The sequence below is a fragment of the Bos javanicus genome, chromosome 15, assembly GCF_032452875.1.
Source record: "Bos javanicus breed banteng chromosome 15, ARS-OSU_banteng_1.0, whole genome shotgun sequence".
Taxonomy (NCBI): Eukaryota; Metazoa; Chordata; class Mammalia; order Artiodactyla; family Bovidae; genus Bos; species Bos javanicus.
This window is the reverse complement of record NC_083882.1, coordinates 17,122,031-17,146,388: the sequence shown is the minus strand read 5'-3', so window position 1 is coordinate 17,146,388 and position 24,358 is coordinate 17,122,031. Positions and strand designations below refer to the sequence as shown.

Sequence of the window (24,358 nt, the reverse complement as noted above, 5' to 3'; positions counted from 1 at the left end):
TGAGCAAGCTTCCCAAGTTGGTGATGGACAGGGAAGCATTGTGTGTTGCAGTCCATGGGGTCTCAAGGAGTCGGACACAACTGAGTGACTGAACTGAATTCAACTAACGTAAATAAATCAAAAGCATAAATCCATAAGGCTAAGGGCAACAGGAGTGCACATGAGATGTCAGCAGAATCTGGAAGCTGAAAGATAAGCAAATGGCAATGTACTTCACCTATCTGACTAAACCTACAGTGAGGGAAGTAAACCCAAAGGCAATACAATTCAGAGTACAGAATCTCAGTCATGTTCAGGAGTTAGGGATGCCAAACTCCTCTAAAAATGGGAATGCAGAATGAATCAACACAACTTGATTGAAAGTTTTCATAAGGATAAGTTAGGGCCTAGATCTCCTCCCTACCTAAAGAGAATAGGCATAACGCCTCTCCATTCCATCAGAAGAGGTGAGATTAACTTTTGAAGGGGATGAGTTAAATAGGTTCTGAACTTCTAGAAACAAGAAATGAGGCTGAGCTCTATACCGAATACTAGGAAGTTAAACAAAAGTCTACATGATAAATGTGAGATTTATCCAGCCTTCTTCTCCCATTCAGCTCCTAGAACAGTGGCAGACAGATCACTAGTCCTCAGATTTACCCTTCAGAAAACCATCCAAAGCAAGATACATGTGAAACTCTCTTAGATGAAAACAGAGATAATGGGAGAAGTGAGGAAAGAGAAAAGAATGCACATAAGGGAAAGATGTTACATATGAAAGTTAAATCTTCACTTCTATAGTAGAAAATCAGTAGATATGATATTTTTAAATATTGAGAAATAGCAATATTAGCGTATTATTTAAAAGTAAGGTGGAATACACCAGAAGAATAAGCTAAAAGAATTAAAGTGAGTATACCTGAGAAACACATGTGGAATGGAAAAGGACTGGGCAACAGGCCTATTTTACATTATAATACTGTATAATTATATGACATTTTAAATGATATATATTACTTTGATTAAAGACAAAATTTTTTTTTTTTAAGGTGACATACATAGGGTGGTGTTTCCAGCCTCCTGAGGTCCAATGGCCTTAAACTCGGTGAACCCACACTTTAAAAAAACAAAAAAGAAGAAACTAAGGTTCAAGGAACTAGTCAGTTGCTTACATCAAGTAGATAGATTCAAAAAGCCCAAGTTACTTTAGAATAGTATGCCACCAGACCACACGCTGTAGGTTGTTTGTTGAATTTGACATAAATTAAAATGTATTGAAAATATTTAATGGGAAAGTGGAAGAGTTTGAGCTGACAAATGTTGACACAGTTCAAGTCATTTGATATAATAACTAGGAATCCTCCTCTTGGGGCCCAAAATAATAACAGAATAGATATGACATTTCTGAAGATTGCTTTGGAAATGGCAAGAACAGCAGTATATTCTTTAAACACATCTTCAACTAGAGAACATATTCAAAACAAAGTTGCAGAGTGGGAAATCAAGATATATATTACTGCAGGATTATAATATGACCTACTAGCATCATATAAATGTCTTACAAATAAATCAGTGGACACTGAAGTATTCTTCAGATGGTTTTCTTTTTAAAAACCTCCCCCAAAAGGTAGCTTAAAACCTAATTAAAATAAACACACAATTTGTTTATTTAAAAAGGTGCTACAAACTATAAATTTTATTTCTAGGAAAGCAGAAAAACAATATTTTGAGTATGTGTTTTAGAGATATACACTGAAATATTTACAAATGGTATGGTATGATTTCTGAGATTTGCTTCAAAATAAAATTGGGTGGATAGAGAGTAGGGGTTAAAAATCGAACAGCATTTATCATGAATTGATAATTGTTGAATACTAGGATCCATTATGTTATTCTGTTGACTTTTGTACAAATAGAAAAGTCGTCAAAAATAAATGTGCCATCCACAAACTGAGAACCACTGTAAGTACACAGGCACATTTTAAAGTCAAATAAAGTTAAAATGATTAGTACCTGAATTTGTTCATAACATAAATCTACTACTATTCTTCAACAGCTTTGGGAGACTACTAGAACAACGAAACAGAATTTGGTGTTTAACTCACAACATTTCCATGACTGACCTAATTATCTTAAGTTCTCTTTAAATCTACTCTAGAGCCCCCACTATGCTGTTATGTATCATCATTTTTTAGTAATTACTTACAGAGCCTTTTTTCTTAATGGTAAAAACGTAGTAGTATATATTCAATGACATCTTAGACTTGGTGAAATATGTTAGATGGGTTGAGGAGAAAAAGGTGGCAATTAAAACATGACACACTTGTTTTCTAATTTTTCTAATGTGTTCTAATTTCATAAATGTTAAGATGAAGAAAACAATTTGACTCTTAGCATTGATGACACATATATTTTTCCCCCAAAGCATTCTTTCTCACCCCAACCTTTCATCCCTATACTAAATAAATCTTGAGAGTCAGAAATTCAAAGAATATCTGCCTTTATCAAAGTTTGACAGTGGCATCCCTACCTTCTCCTACTTGTCCTCATACCACTAATTTGAAAATACCAGTTTTGCTTGCCTCTCCTACCAAATGCCAAGCAAGGTGCCTTGTTAAAGAAATACTCAGAAAATGAATAAATGTTTCCTCTTGAGCCTTTGATAGTACTTTGTACTCAGTAGGCACCAGTGACTGACTAAGATGCCAGTGTAAGCATGGACTTGTTTGCCTCATACCAGTCAGGGTTTCTTATTATGACAAGGAATGGAAACTAGCTCTGCCTATTTAAGCAGAAAATGAATTTGAAGGTAATCTACAGAATCTCCAGGAGGGCTGGAGAACTGGGTTTAGAGGTTGATGCTGCTGCTGCTGCTGCTAAGTCACTTCAGTCGTGTCCAGTGAAACGTAGACAAAAATAATGCTTAAAATGACAACATAGAGCCAGTCTAATAAAGACACCTTTACTTCCATTATCAGGTCCAGAATCAATAGCTGGCTCCACTGACCTCTCCCTAGGACTGATCAAGAGTATTGCCAAAAAAATATGTGCTTCTGGGGCAGACTCTGGGTCCATGTCTCTGATGAGTCCACGTCTTATCTCACGCAAGGATGCCTGGGAGAAAAAGCATCTGGCACTTTTAGCTGCTATAGTGAGAAGTGGCCTCTGTCTCATAATGTGAGACAGCCCCCTCAACACAGGAAAGGGGTTCAGACAGCAGTGTTCAAGAGTAAAGATGGGTGTCCATTCTATATAAACAAATACCTTTGAAAACCAAAACACACTGCAGACAGAGTACACTAGAATACACTGAGTGAATACATGTCTGCCTTTCATCTTTGTCTACTTTGTGCCATTTTATTTTAGAACCTGAACATGATCCTTTGTGGCTACTCTGTGGCTATTCAAAGAACATATTATTTTATCTAAGAATTTCAAGTCTGATCTTAACTAGGTGAACCCACTGGTGGTCACAAAGTAGAAGCATTTAAGTGATGATTGGTTAATTATCTAAGGAATAATCTTTAAGTAGAAAAGAATGAGGAGAGATATTTATTATTAATCAAGGAAAGGATGTACAATAGTTATGTGCTACATAAATGTTACTAAGTTAATTAGATGTTGGCAGGTTCATAATAAATGCCTAAGAACTCAATGTAAAATGCATAATCAGATTTAGGAGGTGCTTTTAAGGTCATATGAGCCAACATCCTACCCAGGCTCACAAGAGTCAGGCATTCCCTTACTACATTTCCTGATAGATGGCCCAAAATGCATCACTTTCAGTACAGTGAGTTAATAGTGTCTGTTTTTGATCTTTTTAATATGGACTCTATTGGACTCTAATGGACTCTATGGACTCTAATATGCAACCAAAGAAAGCATTAATTTCTTCTGTACTGTTGGTTAATACTCAAGTGAACTAACTTTTACAACTCAAACTGTTGTTAAAGAAGGACTTCTACTCCCTGACCTTAGCAACTAATCTTAGAAACTAAATGAAACCAACTCTTTCTGCACATAATTTTAGTTTCAGCTCTTGCTCTGGGCTAAGGGATATTAAGTGTAACCCTGATTGTCATTCAAATTCACTAGTTCTTGGAGCTTTGCATTATCAACAAACCTGATATATGTATAGTCTATCTCTGTGTGTATGTGCTCAATCACTCAGTTGCGTCTGACTCTTGGCAACCCTCTAGACTATAGCCTGCCAGGCTCCTCTGTCCATGGGATTTTCCCAGCAAGAATACTGGAGTGGATTGCCAATTCCTCCTCCAGAGGATCTTTCTAACCTAGGGATCAAGCCTACGTCTTTCCAGCATCTCCTACATTGGTAGGGGAGTTCTTCACCATTGAGCCATCTGGGAAGCCCTAAAACTGTAGAAATGTCAGGGTCAAGGGAAGAGATCTGAAGCAGGCCAACAGAAACAAGCTTCTATGTAGCTTTCACACTTAGAAACATTCTTTGGTTCCAGCTGATGAATCCAGCTATTAGATCTCATCCCAGATCTCATTTTTTCATTTCATCTACAAAGATTACTCAGGAGTCTAGTTGACAGATGTATTCCAGAAGGTTGGTACAGATGTAAAAATTTGATGAGTCTGGCTCTATTTTAAATATTCTATGTTATCTACAATTTAAAGGAATAATAGAAGAAATACTTGGTACAAAACATCAAAAACTATAATCCAATCTTTCTGTTTTATGTCTTGATTTTCATGTACTAGTTCACATATTGGGCTACATACAGATCATACATGAGACAGAATATGAAAACCAAATTTCTATGCCAGATATTTTAATGTAAGCTTTCAAAGTTTTAAGTTATGTATTTAGGTTGTCCTATGAAGGGTAAATATATATTTACAATTGTTATGATTAATGATGTGCATAATATATATTAATTAAAATAGCTTTGATAAATGTTTACCATTTTAAAGAATATATGATAAAACTTCTCAATTAAAAACAACTTTTTTAAGATTTTTGCTAATTTAAATGGATTCTAAGACCAAAGAAAATTTGAAATTAAAATATAACTGTTCTACCAGAATATAGAATCTTCAGAAAATTTGGCTTTCAAATACTGAAGGGTACAGCATCTTGATTCTTCTTCTGAAGCAAAAGAAGAAATATATTTGTATAGTTAATTCATGCCAGAGACTGATTCACACTTAAAATATTTATAATGCCAAACTGTAATGTAAAAAAAAAAAACAATAGGGAACAGAGTTTATGTTATCATTGATGACATTTGCTAAACCAAAAAGCAGCCGTGGTATAAATAAGTTATTAGTTTCATCATGAATGAAAGCTTCTAAACATATGGTAGCTTTACTTATACAAGGGAAAAAGGACTGAGAGTTATATCAGCTGAAATAAGACCTTATACCACACGTTCTAATTAACAAAGTCCCAATCCCAATAATTAAAATGGAAACTACATTTAAAAGTTATGTAGACTTTTGAATCTGTAGTCATTAGCTTGTTTGAAACTGATTTTAAGGGGGCTTAATGAGCTCTCCTTGGAGAAGACAATGGCAACCCACTCCAGTACTCTTGCCTGGAAAATCCCATGGACGGAGGAGCCTGGTAGGCTGCAGTCCATGAGGTCGCTAAGAGTCAGACATGACTGAGCAACTTCACTTTCACTTTTCACTTTCATGCATTGGAGAAGGAAATGGCAACCCACTCCAGTGTTCTTGCCCGGAGAATCCCAGGGACGAGGGAGCCTGGTGGGCTGCCGTCTATGTGGTAGCATAGAGTCGAACACTACTGAAGCGACTTAGCAGCAGCAGCAGCAGCAATGAGCTCTCCTTAAACATTTACCACAATCATCTGATTTATATTTAAAAAAAGCAAAAGATCAAACATAGCAAATTCTGAATTATTCTGGTGGCATCAAAAACATTACAGATTGTACACAGACAATATAGAAATTGTCTAATTACATTGAGATTGAAGTTATTTATCCCTTAGAACACAGTTAATGTTTATTTTATAGACAAAGATGATTGGAGTTGACACAATATTCTCTTTTGAAATGTGTATATCTTTCATTTTTCAGCACAGAAACTGATGTTAAATAAGACTTGCTCATGGTCAGCATAAATGAACTGGAGGGCTAAAAGTTCCTGGGATGCAAAAACAAACTGTCTTCAGAGTCTCTGAATTCAGACTATTTACTGAAGACTTAGAATGTGAACTGAGCACACAATTTCAGTTAAAGCTCTTTCTGGGTGACAGTTCGCATAAGCTGTCTTTAGAGATCACTGAAGTAAGGCTTTCTTTAATAAGTCATATCACTTTAATAAGTGAAACCCTGCTGAAAATAGAAACTGTAGTCTAATTGCTTTGAGATTTTGGCAACTTCAAGATGTCTTTGATCACTTTTTTTCTCATGTACTATCAGAATTATAAGGCAGGATATGTTTGCCAGACACTACAAAGAAGAACAATATAAATACTTGAAACAGAGTGTTTTCTGTTTTATTTTTAAGGAATAATCATTTGATAAGGAAAAACCTGAATTAACTGCTTCACTACGCATTTAAGCATAGAGTAATTTTGTGATTTAAAAAACTTACTGTAATTTAAAGTTTATATTTTATATGCTTATTTACTGTAATATAAAGTAGAAATTTAACCATAAATATGGATACTCAGGGCTTCCCTGGTAGCTCAGCTAGTAAAGAATCCACCTGCAATGCAGGAGACCCGGTTCGATTCCTGGGTCAGGAAGATCCCCTGAAGGAAGGGGTAGGCTATCCACTCTAGCATTCTTGGGCCCGGTGGCTCAGATGGTAAAGAATCTGTTTGTAATGCTGGAGACCTGGGTTCAATCTCTGGCTTGGGAAGATCCCCTGGAGGAGGGCATGGCAACCCACTCCAGCATTTTTGCCTGGAGAATCCCCATGGACAGAGGAACCTGGCAGGCTGTAGTCCATGGGGTCCCAAATAGTTAGAAACGACTGAACTACCAAGCATAGCACAGCACTGTATGGATATTCAATTATATGAAGCTTTTCTGAAGATGGTCCCTAGAGATAACTATATCTGTTAACAGACATGAAATCTAGGATGGCACTCTACCATCATTTGCTTGAGACTGGCAAACAGGAACCTTCAGAAAAAGGAGATTTTCTGTTCTCTATTTGGACCATAGTGGCTTGATCTTCAACTTCCCTGGAAAATTCCTATAATGATCAATAGTGAAAGTACCCACTGGGTCTTCAAAGACATAAATATAAGTGGTGTGTTTTTGGAATTAATTACATTTGAAATATTCTGAGTAGGTATTTTCTAGTACTATAAGCATATGGCCATTTTCATATAGTTCTATTTCTGTAAAATCTACATTTTTTTCCATTATCAGAATCTGCTTCCTTAAAGATAGCTGGACTAAATCAGAAAATGATTGCAATTTAGTATCTTTTCCTATTTGAAGCAACAGACTTGCTAAAGCCAAAACATCTGCTTATCTTATTTCAGGAATTTGGGCAAAAGCAACCAAATATTGATCAGCATCACAAATATCAAATTTAAATATCATCTTTTACATAAAAATAACAAAACTTTAAAATGCTATATACCAGATTTGTTTGATGATGATATTTTTTACCTGAGGAAACCAGGAAGGTAGCAGAACTGTGAAGAAGCCCTTTAAGTATTAGTCAAAAAGCAAAACGAACTATTTTTTTAATGCAGTGAGATACATTCACCCAAGTACCGTTTACCAATCCTTGGACTTGTCCCTTTTCAGCTCGCTTTTCCATTCCCATCACCAACTATGTAATGTCCTTTAGCGTTCCCTTTTCATTTTCCTCATTCTCAGCAGGCTTCTTTGTCCTCTGACTGAGGCCGTCAACCTCTAGCTCCACTCCATTAGGTATAAAGGCATGAATTTCTTTATTCCTTACCTCCCAGGGTAAGATCTCTCTCATTCAAGGTCAGACCTGTCAAAACTGCTCATCATTTTTGACTAGAGCGCTAAGCAGAATTCAGTGGCTTTCCCAGGCTCCTCGAGTGGACCCTGGAAGTCTCATATCTTATGATACAGAGCTCTTCCTCTACCCCCACTTCCCTTACTCATCTTTGTATCTTTTGGCACCTCTCACTAAATCTAGCAAGCAGAGATGTGTTGAACGATTCACTTTTTTAAAGTATTTAAAATTTTTTTTAATTGGAATATAACTGCTTTACAATGTTGTGTTAGTTTCTGCTGTACAACAAGGTGAATCCAAATGCGTATGCATCTCACTTTTAAGCATGAGTTATTTTCAATAGCTTGAACCAGAACTGGACTTGTCCCAGATTGTCTGTAGAAAAGCATATGATTTCTGCTCCACTTTCAATTTTCAAAACACAATGACCCCAAAAAGAGGACCAAAATATTTCCAGTGACTATAGAGTTGCCAGATAAAATACAGGCAGCTCAGTCAAAACTGAATTTCAGATGAACAACAAATAAAACAATTTTTAGTATACCTCAAATTGTGCATGGGATATACTTGTACTAAAAACAATTATTCATTGTTATCTGAAATTCAAATTTAACTCATGAGCAGCTTATATTTTTATTTGCCAAATCTGACAGCTTTACCAGTGACTCTTTAAAAATTCTCACAGGACTCAAAGAATGCTTCTTTAGAGCACCTGGAGGCTTGTATCTGAGCTCTGCAAACTTCTCAACTGGCCATATTTTATGTCTGTTAATGATACTGGGTTACTTTCTGAGCAAGTCAGTAACATACTTTAGGAAATGCTGTTTCTTATACAAAATTTTTACTTATTTTGTTAATTTCATAGAATTCACTTCTAATACCATCTATCAATAATTTCAGCACAGAGAATACTGTAATGTTGCCCCAGATTTCTTGGAAAGCTGATATTCAGAGTCATTATCAATACTATTTCTGAATTAAGTCCTTGCATTTATGTATTAATAATGAAAAATTTTTTGAAATTTTAAGTTTGAAAACACAATATGAGAAATATATGTCTTTCATTCGGGGATTCCTTTTCTTCATCAAGCACAGTGAGACATACTGTCCTCACTAACAGGCTGGGGAGAAGCAGCCCGGGAGGCGGAGGTGGAGCCTGTGATGTAACTGCAGTGGGTCTTTGCTAGAAAAGTCTTCTCTAAATGAGAAATACTGTACACCGAATTGTTTAGCTTCAATGTGCATGGTCTTACAAGAGAAGAGACTTGTCTCTTTCAGCATAATGTAAATCTTAGAGGCTTGAAATCTTGGTCAACAGAGGAATTCCTCACAAGTTGTTTAGAGACATACTAAGAGTCTCACTAAGGGAGGAAAAAGCAGGTTTCTTCAGCAAAGGAGTACCACTGTAGCGCATTAATGGTGTGTGTGTTATAGTGGAAGTTATAACCCAAAGTGTGAGGAAAGATGCCCTACAGCTTCTTCCAATCCTGAAAGTTTTCTACATTACTGTGTTGTTTCCTTATTCTTGACAGTGATTATGGAAAAGACCTTCATTTCTTATTCCCACGGAAGAATTCAGGAGAGAGAAATGTCTCCCAGTTGTAGAGGAATACAAATTTTGCCTTTCTTAAAATTTCAACTAGATCTCAGATTCAACTTCTAGGGAGAGAATGACTAATTCTGTGTAACTACTTGGTGTCTTAAGATGATAATGAATTAAGACGTTTATTCCAACATAAGCATATTACCTGCTTTCCACCATATTGGAAGCTCCGGTTTGTCAAGCTCCAGGCTCAACACGCACACTGCAGAGATGCAGAACAACGCTTGGATATCTGCCCAAGACTGGTCTCTCCGAACGACAGACTCAAATTTACGGTACCAATCTAAAGCTCACCGTGGGGTTGGCAGTATCTTTTTCCTAGTTGGTATAGGAAAGGGATGAGATCTGGCAAACTGAGGCACCGGGCTTCTACCTGCCTGTGCGGAGCATAAAGGCTGACAAACATATTCATTAAACTTGATCTGAAGCAACCGAGCCTACGAGGTCGTTCCTGAAATATTTATAAGGTGTGTTACCGGACTCGCCACTTACAGGTGGGGAGGAAACACGGTGAATAGAAGCACCCACACTTGAGGGGCGGGGGGAGGGGGCAGCGAAAGGCACTCACAATCGCACAGCTCATCACCACACTTAACTGTTTTGCTTTTAATAGCTCTGTCAGCCGTCGCTCCCCAGTCGCCTGTTCAATTCTACCTGCCTAGGAAAGAGGTGTTCTCTTAAGTGAGGGGTTTCCTGGCAGTAGGAGGCACCGAGCGTCAGCTCCTAAGACAGGTCCCCGGGTTCCGGGCGCTGATGACCCTCCAGCTCTGCGGCCCGCCAACCCGAAGTCCTGCACTGCCCCTAGGGCCTCAGGCCGTGGGGCAGGGGGCCCCGAGACCCCGACGGGCCACTCGACCTGCCCGGCCGCCCTTGTCTCCGCTCCTATTTTGGTCTCTGCCAACCATGCCTCCTCAAAAGCTTTCGGCGTTCGGTCAATAGGTGATTAGCGCCCCAGCCAAGATGTAAACAGCTTCTCCTGCCTACCTGCATCCCCCGGGTGCTAATTTGGGGTGACAAGATGAGGGGACAGATGACGGTCCTCAATGACCACGAAGCCCCTGCACCGAGGTAGTATGCACTTTTCATTGCAACACCCTCCTCCCACACCCGCAGCATTCCTGCTGCGCCCCACACGCTGCACGGCTCGCGCGATGCCTCGCGTCCTCGCCGCCACCTCGCTCCTCTTCAAGGGCATTCGCGCCTCTCCTCTCCGCTCCCGGTGGGTCGCCCCAGGACGCCGCTACTCACGTGAACTCGGCGGCCGCAAAAGCTCAGCAGGTCCCGGCGTGCGGCAGTCGGGTCTCCATCTCTGCTCTCCCAAGCGCTCCGGCTGCGCGCTCCGCCCGGCGCTGGACGAGGTCGGTCCCAGCGCGGAGCCTGGACCAGGGCTGCCGCACTAGCTGCGGACGCGGGCGGGGCGGGGGCAGGGCCGGAATTTGGGTCGCTAGGAGCTGAGCAAGCTGGGATGGGCCCCAGGCGGCGGGCGGCGAGCAGGCAACCGAGAGCAGCCCCGGGTAGGGCGTGCGGAGGTTTCCCTGGAAGCACAACCCGGGAAGCCACTGAGCATGCCCAGTCGCGGGGGAGGGAGCGCGGCGTCTGGAGGGGAAGGGTTAAATCTGCAGACCTGGCTGCTTGGGCAGAAAGCAAGGAGTACAGGCTGGAAGATGGTGACCCTCAGGAGACTTGTCTATGGGGCTCCTAAAGAATCCTGGAATAAGAAGGCAAGATGTATTCCTTGCTCCCTTCTCGGAGAATTGTTCAGAGCGCCAAGTTTGTTTTTTGCTCAGCTTATTTTACCAAGTGAGATCTCTCCAATCCAGACATTCACCCCCTGCTTCCCTGAGCCTGGGGTCCTCACCTACAGGGTTGCCTCAGCAGTACCCTCCTTTCCCGATTACTAAACCAGTCCGGTCAAGTTAAAGAGCCAGCTTTTTAGTTTGGTTTGTAATTGAGGTCACGTCAATCCTCTCAGGTTACAAATTTGCATTTTTATCAGGTTTCAGAAACAATACCTTAACCCTGGGGTTAATTATAATGGATGAATTATGAACAACAAGACCTGGGGCTGTTTGGGGAACTTTGCTTCACAGTGCAAGAGGACTTGGCTCTGAACTGACTTAATACACACACACACACACACACACACACACACGCACACACACGGAGACCTGTGCCTTTATTTTGTATTGTGTTTCGTATTAAGAAGAACGTTTTTCTCTCTAAACAGTTTCTTAAGTTAGAAGCAGGATAGAGTAGGGGAAAGACTATGACCTTGGAGGTAGGCCTCGGTTTCGGTTTCATTTACTACTCGAGTAGTTTACCCAGCTATTCTTCCTCTCTGTTACCTCATCTATAAAATGGTAAGTCCTGGACTTCCTCTCTGGACTGGCGTAAGGATTAAGTGAGACAATGATTGCAAAGCACCTGTTACATAGTAAATGTTCACTGAATAAAATTCCTGTAGGTTCCACCTCCACCATACAGTTTTTATGAAAGGTTAGGTTAGTGATAGTCCTTAAATGGTGAACAAATTGTGTTCCTTCCTCACATCATATAAGCATTACCCTTTATCCTTCCAATTTTTTTTTATTGTTGTTAGAAGCATTATCCACTATTACCTTCCCTTTATACTCTTCAGCTTCTTCATACTTTTAAAATAAAACCTCTTGGGCAGCCATATATGAGTCCTCTTTGGAAGGAAAAGCTTTTTAGGAGAGATTCACTGTTGACAGGTTTATCCACATGACAAAAGAATTTCACTCCAAAGTCGATTTTTAAAGTAATTTACTATTCTTCTTTTACTACTATTCCATAAAATAAAGTATACTTGCATGGGAAGAAATTTACTTTCCACTGGTACTGCATACATTTTAAAGTACCATTGCTCAAAAAATAAACTTTTCAATAGCTCCCGAACATTCCATGTGTTTCGTAATGCTTTGCCTTTATTTATGGTGTTCCAAACTTTCTGGAAGACTCTTCTCTTTCCATTCTGCTTTACAAAGTCCTACCCATTCTTCAAATTCAAATGCCACCTTCTTTCAGAATGCTTCCCCTAACTGCAAGGTAGAGCTAATGCTCTGCTTCCAGAGCACCAATGCATTCTGATGGTACAGCGCTGATCACAGTCTACTGCTATTGTTTAATGTAAAACAGTTTACTGTGCAGGCATTGTTCTGGGAAAACAATTATGAATAAGACAGACACGGTCTTTGCCCTCATAGCGCTTAAAATCTAGCTTGAAGAAGATAGGCAATAAACACCTACAAAGTAAATAATCTCCAAGGACACAAACCAAGCATTTTTGCCTTTGTGTTCATCAAATTAATCTATAGGCCTTGATTCCTTCTCTCAAAAATATCAGTAAAAATAATGATAGCCCTTGGTCCACCAAACTACATGGACTTGGATCCCTGCCAATTATTTTTATTCTTTTCATTTGACTCCTTCAGCTAGCTCCTCTAGGTAGGGACCTGCAATTCAAATGATGAACTGGAAGGGGTATGGGAAGCCCATAGAGTTTAATCCCCACACCAAATTAAATCTTTTATCTAACCTCAAAGAATGGCATTTCTCCAGTGGCCATATTCAGCCTAGACTCTCATATCTCCTACATCTCAAACATCTCTTCCAGGATCATTTACCTCCTAAACCTTCACCTTCTTACCACCTTTGACCTCTGTTTATGTTCCTAGTTATTCTCTGTATTAGTTGACTGTTTGGTTCTACCTACTGTCTGAATAACTTAAGTTTTTCTCTCTGTTTCTCTTATAATCTGAATGTGAGACAGACTTGGCACCACTTAGAATCAACTTTTCCAAAGTATGTTTGTATACATGTATTCCATAGTATTTAGAGACAGCCTTGCCACATATTAATGTTCAACTCCGGGCAGGATCTCATTCACCTTGTATTAAAGAATTTAACAGATAACTGATATGTGATAGATCCTGCATAAAAGATTGTGAAATAATGAATGAATATATACAGGTTCTCAACTCTTCTCAATCTCTTAGACTATATACATCTTTTCTTATTAGTCTTCTTAATAAGCCTAGGATTGGAGACAGTTTTTCCCTTTCCTACTCTATTAATTTCCCTCCAGTCACAAATTCACAGATTTCTACCCTTAAGGATCCACAGAGCATTGTGGAAAAAAATCCTAGCCAAAGTTCATTATAAATTTGTGTGTTTTAGCTAAAGCCACAATCTATCATCTATAAATCAGTATTACTATTACCTCCTCCAATTCACAGCAGCTATCCTTAAAATTTTTCTCTTTTCCACATTCTCAACCCACCATGTTTTTAAAAAATGGACATCCAGCTCACCCCACTGCACCAGAGAAGAAAGACTACTGAGCGTCATCGCCCTAGGAATTAGCTTGTTATTGTAAGTTAATCACTTAGTCATGTCCGACTCTTTGTGACACCATGGACTGTAGCCCACCAGGTTCTTCTGTTTCATGGAATTCTCCAGGCAAGAATACTGGAGTGGATTGCCATTTCCTTCTCCAGAGGATCTTCCCAAAACCTGGGTTTCTTGCATTGCAGGCAGACTCTTTCCCATCTGAGCCACCAGGGAAGCCCAACCTTTCTTTCCTTTTCCTAATCAATCTCAGTAGAGTAGGTATTCTCTTCCTTTCTTGAGCTCAGTTCAGTTCAGTCGCTCAATCGTGTCAGACTCTTTGTGACCCCATGAATCGCAGCACGCCAGGCCTCCCTGTCTGTCACCAACTCCCGGAGTTCAACTCAGACTCACATCCATCGAGTCAGTGATGCCATCCAGCCATCTCATCCTCTGTCGTCCCCTTCTCCTCCTGCCCCCAATCCCTCCCAGCATCAGAGTCTTTTCCAATGAGTCAACTCTTCGCATCAGGTGGCCAAAGTACTGGAGTTTCAGCTTCAGCATCATTCCTTCCAAAGAAATCCCAAAGCTGATCTCCTTCAGAATGGACTGGTTGGATCTCCTTGCAGTCCAAGGGACTCTCAAGAGTCTTCTCCAACACCACAGTTCAAAAGCATCAATTCTTCGGCGCTAGTCTATACCAATAAAATATCCCCATGATAAAATATCCTTTATCTTTTAGCTGACTACTAGGTACTGTTTCAAGGAAAACTACTATGATACATAGCTTCGTCACAAGAAAAACAAAGCATTTCTCATCAGTTAATAAACTTTGGGAAAATATAGCTAATAGACAACCTAGTAGGATGACACATAAGTTTATAGAATTTCAGGTTATAGACTTGTTGGGACTAATATATATTTGAATTAATTCAGGAAGTCCTCATGGGCTGCCAAACTGCCAGGGACTTATACTCAGGTAGTGTGGAATCTTGGCCTTCCCCAATCAATAGAAGTTGACTAAGTGCCAGACAAGAAATTCAGGGAAGGATTTATTGAGGCTCCTGTGGCGGAGAAGGCAATGGCAGCCCACTCCAGGACTCTTGCCTGGAAAATCCCATGGACAGAGGAGCCTGGTAGGCTGCAGTCCATGGGGTTGCTAAGAGTCGGACATGACTGAGCGACTTCACTTTCACTTTTCACTTTCATGCATTGGAAAAGGAAATGGCAACCCACTCCAGTGTTCTTGCCTGGAGAATCCCAGGGATGGGGGAGCCTGGTGGGCTGCCGTCTATGGGGTCACACAGAGTTGGACATGACTGAAGTGACTTAGCAGTAGCAGCAGTAGCAGCAGCAGTGGCTGCAGGAAGAAGTGAAAACAAGTAATAGCTTCCCTTGCCCACTCCCCAAAGTGGGGGCAAGCTAGTTTCTTATATGGAGTAAGGGTAGGGGTGTGTCCATGTGTCAGGCAGGAGGGGTAGCTTAACTGTTTGTCTACTCTTTCGGTGGTGTTAAGTGTGGAGGCCATGCACAGTACCTTGCTTCTGCTCCTGACACCTGGCTTTTGTGCCCAGCTCTCCAGAAGTGGCAGCTGGGTCTTTTGGTCTTTTTGTATCTTTTTGTGCCTAATTTGCCCCAACTATGCATGCCTACTGCAGAGGGTGACTGCAGCCATGAAATTCAAAGACGCTTACTCCTTGGAAGGAAAGTTATGTCCTACCTAGATAGCATATTCAAAAGCAGAGACATTACTTTGCCAACAAAGGTCCATCTAGTCAAGGCTATGGTTTTTTCCTGTGGTCATGTATGGATGTGAGAGTTGGACTGTGAAGAAGGCTGAGCACTGAAGAATTGATGCTTTTGAACTGTGGTGCTGGAGAAGACTCTTGAGAGTCCCTTGGACTGCAAGGAGATCCAACCAGTCCATTCTGAAGGAGATCAGCCCTGGGATTTCTTTGGAAGGAATGATGCTAAGGCTGAAACTCCAGTACTTTGGCCACCTGATGCGAAGAGTTGACTCATTGGAAAAGACTCTGATGCTGGGAGGGATTGGGGGCAAGAGGAGAAGGGGACGACAGAGGATGAGATGGCTGGATGGCATCACTGACTCGATGGAAGTGAGCCTGGGTGAACTCCGGGAGTTGGTGATGGACAGGGAGGCCTGGCATGCTGCGATTCATGGGGTCGCAAAGAATTGGACACGACTGAGCAACTGAAGTGAACTGATGCATGCCTACAGTTATTTTTAGTCTCTTATAGTTTCTTTGTATTTTGTTGCTCAAGGAGATGTTTGTCCAGGTGCAAGCATTACATCACTGCAGCAAAGGTCCAAGGTCCCACCCTGTACCACAGTTAATTGTTTGAATTAATTGTGTTTGGTGACATTTGTTACAGCAATGTTACATAATGTTCAGGTACTAGCCTGGAAGTTAAGCAACCTGGCCTTAACCTCTTTCAGTTTTATCTCTAGAGTGAGGATGATAATATAATAAACTAAAGGATATTTACCCTGTGTTGTTGCTGGCAGGATTAAATTCATAAATGATTTGTTAAATGCTTAGCATAATTGTTGTCCCATAGTGGACCATAATGGAGAAGGCAATGGCACCCCACTCCAGTATTCTTGCCTGGAGAATCCCAGGGTCACACAGAGTCGGACACGACTGAAGTGACTTAGCAGCAGCAGCAGCAGTGGTCCATAAATGTTAGCCATGAATCCACCTGCCATTATTTCCACATAAAAAGCATATTTACCAGATTACCATGAGATTCACAGAGAGAGAATTGAAGAAACGGAAATCACCTGATGTAGTATTTAGATGTGATGAGTAGGGAATCCATGGAGGAAGAAGTCGTGCCTCTAAAGTCTGCCTCAGCAGTAGATCCGAGGAGGAAGGGAAGACCTAGGAGATACTAAGCTCTGTCATCTATTTGGACTCCAGATTGATCCATTACAAGTGACACAGGGATTAGTCTTTTCCAGACAGGTGACTCTGTTACTGAGCATCATCCTTAGGAATTTATTTGCATAACAACTTCTCCACCCAAAGGTCTCTTTCTTTAGCAAGGTTAGGTTGAGCAATGGTTAAGTAGAAATTTCCTGCTTGAATCATTTTGTGGGTGGAGTGGAATTCATGGCCCATTTATTTATTTTTAATCTAGCTTTGGTCTTAAGGGTTGTTACTTGAAGAATTTGTAATAGAAGATGTATGTGTTGAATGTATCAGTTTCATAATGAAAGTAGAAATGAAAACTATGGGCTTAAAAAACCATTAGGCCGTTGCTTAACTGTTGTGTAAAATTTAAAAATTAATTTAAGACCACTCTTTTCTAATAGAACAAATTTTATAGGCCTATGGAGTTCTGTGTCCTAAACGGAAGTGAGAGTTGGACCCAGAATGGCTTTTAATATCTGTGTTGATAAAACTGTGACTGAGATTACATGAGTTATTCATTCTGCTAGGGACTTCTTTAAATAAAATAAAGGAAGATTTATAGATATGTTTCTATGGCAGTAGTTCTTAAAACATGATCTGGAGAAGGCTTTCCAGTTGGCCTAAAGACTGGTCCAAAATGTAATTCACTTAATAATCATTTATTGAGTGCCTCCACTCCAGTATTCTTGCTTGGATAATTCCATGGACAGAGTTTATAATCCATGGGGTTGCAAAGAGTCAGACCCAACTGAGCAACTAACACTTTACTTAGTATGTATAATACACTATCTTAGATATTGGAGATACAAAGATGGATAAAATACCTTGAACTATGAACTCGAGGTATTGAATGTAAAGATGATCAAAGGACTTGAGAGAGGAATGGATGAACAGAGTGAGAAGTTAGAAGTTTTTAATGAGTTGGAAAATATAAAAATGAACCAAACAGATGAAGAACACAATAACTAAAATGAAAAATATGCTAGAAAGAATCACCAGTAGATTAAATGATACAGAGGAATTTATCCGTGAGCTGGATGACAGAGTAGTGAAAATAACTGAAGCTGAACAGAAAAAAGAATAAGATAAAAATAGTCTAAGAGACCTCTGAGACAATACTAAGCATGATAATATTCAAATTAAAGCAGTCCTAGAAAGAGAATAGAAAGGGGACAAGAACGTATTTGAAAATGTAAGAGCTAAAAACTTCCCTAGCCTGGAAAATGAAACAGACATTCAGGTTCAGGAAGCACAGAGAGTTCCAAATAAGATCAACACAAAGAGGACACACAGTAATTAAAATGGCAGTACTTAAAAATAGAGAATATTAAAAACAAAAAGGGAAAAGCAACAAGTTATATACAAGGGAACTGCCATAAGGCTGCTGCTGCTGCTAAGTCGCTTCAGTCGTGTCCCACTCTGTGCGACCCCAGAGACGGCAGCCCACCAGGCTTCCCCATCCCTAGGATTCTCCAGGCAAGAACACTGGAGTGGAGACCCATAAGGCTATCAGTTGAATTTTCAGCAGAAACTTTGCAGGTCAGAAGGAAGTGGCATGATATATTTAAAGTGATGAAAGGGAAAAACCTGCAGCCAAGAATTCCTGGCACAGTTTTCATTCCGATTTTAAGGAGAGATAAAAAAATTTTATAGAGAAGCAAAGCTAAAAGAGTTTGTCACCATGAAACCACTTTTACAAGAAATGTTAAAGGAATTTCTCTAAATTAAAAAGAAAAGGCCACAACTAAAAGCATGAAAATTATGAAAGGAAAAATTCATTGGTAAAGGTAAATATGGTAAAGGTAGTAAATCAACCATGTACAAAGATAGAAGGAAGGCTAACAGACAAAAGTGGTAAAATCATCTATTTTCACAATAAGTAGTTAAGGAACACACAAAGCAAAAAGATATAAAATATGATATAAAAAATATGATGTCAAAAATAAATATGTTGCAGGGAATAAAAATGCAGGCTTTAAAAAATGCATTTGAAATTAAGAGATCAGCACCTAGTAATAATTATGTATATATTTAAATTTCTATAAATAAACCTCATAGTAACCACAAACCAAAAATCTATAATAGATACAAATATCAAAAGAGAAAGGAATCCAAACATAACACTAAAGATAGTTATCAAGACACAATAGAACAAAAGAAAAAAAAAAGAAACAAAAAAGGACTACAGAAACAACTCCAAAATAATTAACAAAATGGCAGTGAGTACATACATCAAAAATTATTTTAAGTGTAAATGGAGAAAATGCTCCAATCAAAAGATGTAGAGTAGCTGAATGGATACAAAAACAAGACTCATATATTTACTGCCTACAAGGGACGCACTTCAGATCTAAAGACACACACAGAATAAAAGTGAAGGGATGAAAAAAGACATTCCAGGCAAATGGAAATTTTTTAAAAATCTGGAGTAGTAATACTTATGCTAGAAAAAATAGACTTGAAAACAAGGACTGTAACAAGAAACAAAGAAAGATAATACATAATGATTGAGAGATCAATCCAACATAAAAATACAACAATTGTAAATACGTAGCACCCAACATAAGAGCACTTAAACACATAAAGCAAATACTTACAGACATAAAGGAACAATTGACAGTAACAAAATAAGAGTATGAGACTTTAATATCCTACTTACATCAATGGACGTATCATCCAGAAAAAAAAATCAATATGAAAACACTGACATTAAAAGACACGTTAGACAAAGTGGACTTAATAGATATGTGTAGAACATTTTATCAAAAAACAGCATAATACACATTCTTTTCAAATACGCATGGGATATTCTCTAACATAGATCACATGCTAGGTCAAAAACAAGTCTCAATAAAATTTAAGAAAACTGAAATAATATCAAGCATCTTTTCCAACCATAATGCTATGAAACTAGAAATCAACTACAAGGAAAAAAAACTACAAAATGTAACCACAAACATATGTGCACGTTCACACACACACACACACATAATTGGGATTTTTATTCAGGTTTGTTTCCAATAAAGAATTAAATCTCTACTAAGCCTCTTTCTCTTCTCATCTCAATCAACCAGTCAGACTCCTTTGTGGTTGGTGTTTGTTTAAGATGTCATTCCAGTATAACAATGTAGGCTCAAAACATCTATGAGTCTTGGTTCTCAGGTACAAGAAAATTTAATTAATCTCTGAAAGATGGTTGATCCTGCAGAAATCTAAGAATAAGAAACTAGTGTTAGACAACAAGATAATAGTTCAAATATACCAACACTGTGTATGATGCTCCTACTTGGAAATTTTAATGGGCTCATCTTACAAAGGCTTTTACAGATGGGCAGCCTCAGGCAGGGACATTGACATTCAATCAGTGGCAACTTCCTTACCAGAATCTATTTTTAAGGCACAAATTTACATTTTTAAAACAGTTTTGAAGAACAGTCAAGTTTAGCAGAAAGGAGAAAATTTAGGCTTCTATGGTTCCAGGAAAATCAGGCTCTGAATCAGATTTGTTATGTAATTTTTTGCTAGAAATTTATCTTAGGTTGAAGTAAAACCTTTTGGTGAAGTTCCAGAAGGACAAGTTGTCTGTTTGATGCCAAGATAAACTTTGAGGACAATTCACTATATCTACAAAAAGATATATTTGCCATGAACAACAAATAAAAAATACATCTACTAAAAAGTTATCAGATGTGACCTAAAATACATCAAATTAAATGGGAATACCATGTGCTGTGTGAATGGTGCTGGGCTAGACATTGCTCCATATGACATCAATTCTCTTCATGGTCAAAGTCCAGCCAACTTCTTGGGATCTCAGTGTTAGGGAAGCTCAAGTGTATTAAATATTTTAACTGCTTATTGCTGATCCTAAGGTGAATAGTGAAATTTGCTAATATTACTGATGGCACCATCAAAGACTCTTGAAAACTAGAACTCATATCTGGCGATCAGGATTGAAGGAATCAAGGTCCAAGAGTCTCAGAGCATATTCAGCAACACCCAACTCCCTGTTACTTCTGGCATTAACTTGGAAGATGCAGTCAGGAAATCTGTGGCCAGCATGACAAGAAAGTGGTTCCTCTGTTTCTAATCTATTGTGGATAGAAGTCTCTGTTCTTAGAAAAAGAGACAGTTCCCATCACTAGGAAGAAAATAGTGTCCATTGGAGATAGTGGAGGGAAATGAGTGATGGTCAGGAATCAGAAACAAAAATTTTATATCTGTACTTTTTTCAGGACAAGGTACCTAAGTAGCTTAAATAATTCTGATCTCACATACAACTTTCATTAAATAATGGCCTATCTTTTGTTATATTCTTTATCATGGTAAATCTGCCAGTGAACAGCATTTTGTTGACGTTTGGGTGCAATCTATATGGTAAACGTGGATAGAGTGAAAAATTCAACTCAGGACCTAGTTTATTTAGGAGAATTCTGCAGGACATATAGTCCAGAGTTAAAAAAAAAAAGGTGAAAGAAAAAAATCTCAAGCATAATTACACTTAAAACAGATGGTTTGAAAAGATACAACTGAAATATAGCTGTGACAAAAGTTATAACAAATAGCTATTACACAACATAATAACAAATTTCTTATTCTAACACATATTGTGAATTAGTTGTTCTTCCAAAAATATTTTTGTACTGTTTACCCCACATATGTATTGTCCATTTGCTTCATCTTCTATATTCTATTATCTTAAAATCAACATGAAACCTAAAGGCTTATTTGCATCTGTGAAACAGAATCTTTATATTTCAAAGCTGAATAATTTTCTTTGAAAATCTATATACTTAATTCATTTTCAAGTAACACAGCACTGAAGATTAAGTTTGTCATAGATATTAGTGCTTTAAATTAATTTCTTTCCCTCAGAATCTATCATTCTGTTGTTGAAAGAGGGGAAGATATAATAAAGAAAGCAGGATTTCTTTTCATGATATTTATGTGGTGGAGAAGAATTTGATTTAGGTTTTTGTTAACATGGCTGAGGTATTCATCTGTCCAGAATTTTCTGACTCTCCAGATCTCAGATATTTTCATTGTCAGATTGTATTTTAAATGATGAGTCTCAATATTTGATTCATAAAATATGTTACCATATACATGGAGACATTTCTTTTTTAAATTTAACACAGAAACTGAAAAACATGCAAATTACAATGACATTCTATTTTCATTCAGCATTTATTGGTGGGCAATAAAGATAGAAGATAAATAATGTGAAGCCTGCCCTCAAAAATCCCTAGAAGTAGAAAACATCTTCATTTCTGATTTTATTGACTTGAGCCTTCTCACTCTTTCTTGATGAGTTTGGCTAAAGGTTTATCAATTTTGTTTATCTCTTCAAAGAACCAGCTTTTAGATTCATTGATCTTTTCAGTTGTTTTTTTCATCTTCATTTCATTTATATCTGCTCTGATCTTTATGATTTCTTTCCTCCTACAAACTTTGTGCTTTGTTTGTTTGCTTTTTTTCTCCAGTTGCTTTAGGTATAAAGTTAGGTTGTTTGAAGTTTTTCTAGTTTCCAAGGTAATATTACATTATTACAAACTTTCCTCTTAGAACTACTTTTGCTGCATCCCATGGGTTTTTTTTTTAATTAGATTATAGTTGCTTACAATATTATGTTAGTTTCTTCTGTGCAGCAAACTGAACCAGTTATACACATACATGTATCCACTCTTTTTCAGATTTCATTCCAATTTCGGTCATCACAGTGCATTGAGTTGAGTTCCCTGTGCTATGTAGTAGGTTCTCATTTGTTATTAGCTCTGTACATTGTTAGAGCTGGATGTGGAACAGCAGACTGGCTCCAAATAGGAAAAGGAGTGTGTCAAGGCTGCATATTGTCACCCTGCTTATTTAACTTATATGCAGAAGGCAATGGCACCCCACTCCAGTACTCTTGCCTAGAAAATCCCATGGAAGGAGGAGCCTGGAAGGCTGCAGTCCATGGGGTCACTGAGGGTTGGACACGACTAAGTGACTTCACTTTCACTTTTCACTTTCATGCACTGGAGAAGGAAATGGCAACCCACTCCAGTGTTCTTGCCTAGAGAATTCCAGGGACGGGGGAGCCTGGTGGGCTGCCGTCTATGGGGTCACACAGAGTCGGACACGACTGAAGTGACTTAGCAGCAGCAGCAACAGAATATATCATGAGAAACGCTGGGCTGGAGGAAGCACAACCTGGAATCAAGATTGTTGGGAGAAATATCAATAACCTCAGATATGCAGATGACACAACTCTTATGGCAGAAAGTGAAGAGGAACTAAAAAGCCTCTTGATGAAAGTGAAGGAGGAAAGTGAAAAAGTTGGCTTAAAGTTCAACATTCAGAAAACTAAGATCATGGCATCTGGTCCCATCACGTCATGGGAAATAGATGGGGAAACAGTGGCTGACTTTATTTTTGGGGGCTCCAAAATCACTGCAGATGGTTATTGCAGCCATGAAATTAAAAGATGCTTACTCCTTGGAAGGAAAGTTATGGCCAACCTAGATAGCATATTAAAAAGAGACAATACTTTGCCAACAAAAGTCCGTCTAGTCAAGGCTATGGTTTTTCCAGTGGTCATGTATGGATGTGAGAGTTGGACTATAAAGAAAGCTGAGAGCTGAAGAATTGATGCTTTTGAACCGTGGTGTTGGAGGAGACTCTTGAGAGTCCCTTGGACTGCAAGGAGATCCAACCAGTCCATCCTAAAGGAGACCAGTCCTGGGTGTTCATTGGAAGGACTGATGTTGAAGCTGAAACTCCAATACTTTGGCCACATGATGCGAACAACTGACTCATTTGAAGAGTCCCTGATGCTGGGAAAGATTGAGAGCAGGAGAAGAAGGGGACGACAGAGGATGAGATGGTTGGATGGCATCACCAACTCGACGGACATGGGTTTGGGTGGACTCCGGGAGTTGGTGATGGACATGGAGGCCTGGCGTGCTGCGGTTCATGGGGTCACAAAGAGTCGGACACGACTGAGTGACTGAACGGACTGACTGACTGACTATACATTGTAGTGTGTATATGTCAGTCCCAGTCTGTCAGTTCATCCTACCCACCCTTTCTGCCCTATATCCCATAGCTTTTGGATCATCTTGTTTTCATTTTCATTTGCCTCTAGGTATTTTTTTGATTACCTCTTTAATTTCTTCACTGATCCATTGGTTGTTTATTATCAGATTGTTTAGCCTCCACATGTTTTTGTTTTTTTATAGGTTTTTTTTTTTTCTTGTAGTTGAGTTCTAATTTCATAACATTTGGGTCAGAAAAGATGTTTGATTGATTTAAATTTTCTTAAATATTCTGAGACTTGTGGCCCAGCATGTGATCAACTCTGTGTATACTTGAGAAGAACGTGTATCCTACTGTTTTTGGGTGGAATGCTCTATAAATGTGAATTAAATCCTTCCGGTTTACTTTGTCATTTAAGGTCTGTTTTTCCTTATTGATTTTCTATCTGGATGATCTGTCTGTTGATGACAGTGGGGTATTAAATTCCACCACTATTATTGTGTAGAGTTGATTTCTCCTTTTATGGTGGTAA

General features: G+C 38.8%; 1 protein-coding gene across 6 annotated transcripts in view; it reads right to left on the bottom strand.

Annotated features, from left to right (window-relative positions):
- The window catches only part of ELMOD1 (ELMO domain containing 1), an 85,936-nt gene extending 75,073 nt beyond the window's left edge, over positions 1-10,863 (bottom strand). For 2 of the 6 annotated variants that reach the window (XM_061440196.1, XM_061440200.1), the window contains exon 1: positions 10,775-10,863. The gene's annotated coding sequence lies outside the window, so the exon portion shown is untranslated. The remainder of the gene's footprint in view (positions 1-10,774) is intronic. The other 4 variants (XM_061440203.1, XM_061440201.1, XM_061440198.1 and 1 more) reach the window with 2 other exon arrangements.
- Between the last annotated feature and the right edge of the window lie 13,495 nt (positions 10,864-24,358).